General features: G+C 39.5%; 1 protein-coding gene across 1 annotated transcript in view; it reads right to left on the bottom strand.

Moving 5' to 3' along the window:
- Nucleotides 1-2,436, bottom strand: part of ANKRD26 (ankyrin repeat domain 26) — a 99,965-nt gene that overhangs the window by 96,984 nt on the left and 545 nt on the right. The gene's annotated exons all lie outside the window — the stretch shown is intronic.

Here is a 2,436-nt window from a genome sequence, read left to right on the forward strand (position 1 = left end):
GCTTGGGGTGGGGCCAATTGGGGGTGGGGTCAGCCAGGGGGAGGGGCTGTAGGCAGTTGGCCAGCCAGCCCATACCCCGATCAGAGTTGGGGGGCCAATTGGGGGTGGGGCCAGATACATATTTTTGGCACCTTCTGTGGGCAGTTGGCTGGCGACCCCGCCACCTGGTCCAACTCCTGGTAGAGGGGACAATTTGCATATTAGTCTTTTATTATATACTAGAGGCCCAGTGCACAAAATTCGTGCACTGGGGGTGGGGGAGGGTCCATGAGCCCGGCCTGCACCCTCTCACAGTCCAGGAGCCCTCAGGAGATGTCCGACTGACAGCTTAGGCCCGTTCCCAAGCCAGCAGTCAGACATCCTTAGCACTGCTGCAGAGCCACTGTACTCGCCAGCCGTGAGCCCAGCTCAGGGATTCTGACTGAGCGGTACTCCCCACACTGACCACCAGGGGACAGCTCCTGCATTGAGTGTCTGCCCCCTGGTAGTCAGTGCACATCATAGTGACCAGTCATGCCACTGGCCGATTTGTATATTAGCCTTTTATTATATAGGAAGGATGTTCAGAAATAAATTTTATTGCACAAAATAAATTTTATTTTGCACATTTTTTTAGCTAATATAGGATCATCTGTGTGTATGGCTAATCAAAGTGATTTTTGTCTCCCTTTCTGAACTACCAAAGTACATCTTTGCATGTCAACATATATCTCTTATCTATACCACCTTCAATGGTCATATATTATTCCATCCTATGGATGTACTATAATTTTGAAATAAAATCCATTTATATGAGTTCTTCTTAATGCATTGCTATTATGAGCAGTGCTGAGAAAAAAATTTTTTATGTAATTTAGCTAAGCTATAATAATAAAAGCATAATATGCTAATTAAAGCGGACATCCTTCCGGACTAAGCTGGGGCTGCAGCTGCTATGGCTGCAAGGGAGGGATCCAGGTAGCCGCCCATGGCTGCGAAGGCCTACTCTTGCATGAATTTTGTGCATCAGGCCTCTAGTTATTTTATAAAGATATTTTAGTATAAATAGAATTAATGGGCAAAAATAACATAAATTTTTAAATGTGGTACTAATAAACAAGTTGTCTATTTGAAAAGTCAAAAGCAACTTAACCTTTAAGCAGCAGTATAAGTAGCACTGCTGGTCATCTTCACAAACTTTGTGCATGGAAAATGGTATTTCACTCCTTTTCTTACCAGTGACACTAAATATCTTGTCCTATATCCATCATTCCCTTGTACATATGCTAAAAACACTGTCCAATTTTAAATGAGTTTTTTTTCTTGTTGATTTCAAAGTCTCCTCTGTAAAATAAACATATACTTTTTCTCCAATGTGCATATTGTAAATGTTTTGCAAGTACATCTTCTTAATATTACTTTCTTACATTGCTCACCCTCCTATTTGTCTTGTTTTTGAGGTCTTTGTCAACTTAAATATATATATATATATATATATACACACAGGCATTTATGTTTTCTTCTGGTAATTTTCATATTTTGTATATTTGAAATGTTAATCTATATTCCATCTGGAACTTATTTTTCTGAAATAAAATCTAGCTATTTTTCTCCAAATATTTAGCAATTATTTCGCAACCATTTATGAGTAAGTCATCTTTTCCTACAAAGATGAAATGTCACCAGTATCAAGTTCTAAAGTTCTTACATACATTTGGGTGTTTAGACATTTCTAATCTGTTCTAATCATTTCTGTCTTTTCAGCTACTGATAGACAAATAACGTGTGGAAATTTATAGCACATGTTGATATCTAAAAGGGCAAAGCTTTACCTACTAACTACACAGTAATTTTCCTAATTTCACCACAACAATAAAGACAGCATGTGTGACTCAAAACTTTTAAAACCATACTTTATTGTTTATGTAAAATTAATAAATATAGGAAGAACACGCATTTTGAGAAAAATGAATCTTCCTATTCAAGACCACAGCTATCTTTTCAAAGTTCCCTTTGGAGGTCCCTCAATAAAGAACATAGGTGTACACTGTTTTATATTTGTTATTGGATTTTATCTGAAGAATTTTTAGGCCAAAAGTTAATCTATTATGGAATTATTTCTCACATTATGCACTTGCCTATAATATACAGCATTATGGTATAAAAATGTGAACATCAAATATATAATGCTAAATATACTTAATTTCGTGTCTATTATTGCTATTTAATTAAATCACTTAAAAATGTCAGTACGTGCTCTATAAGAGGAATTAGGGGCGGGTCCTTAAGTTTCTGTTCTTGCTGCTCATAAAAGTCGGCCTGGGCGCTAGACCCCAGGTAAGGCGTCCACCACCGACCTGCCCGCGGCGCGAGAGGGAAGCCGGCCCAGCACATCGGTGACAGCAGGGCTGCGCCCACCTGCGGAGCCGGCCGGCGGGGTGTGCTCCTCCCAGGGCC

The sequence above is a fragment of the Myotis davidii genome, unplaced genomic scaffold (assembly GCF_000327345.1).
Source record: "Myotis davidii unplaced genomic scaffold, ASM32734v1 scaffold494, whole genome shotgun sequence".
In the NCBI taxonomy this organism is placed as follows: domain Eukaryota; kingdom Metazoa; phylum Chordata; class Mammalia; order Chiroptera; family Vespertilionidae; genus Myotis; species Myotis davidii.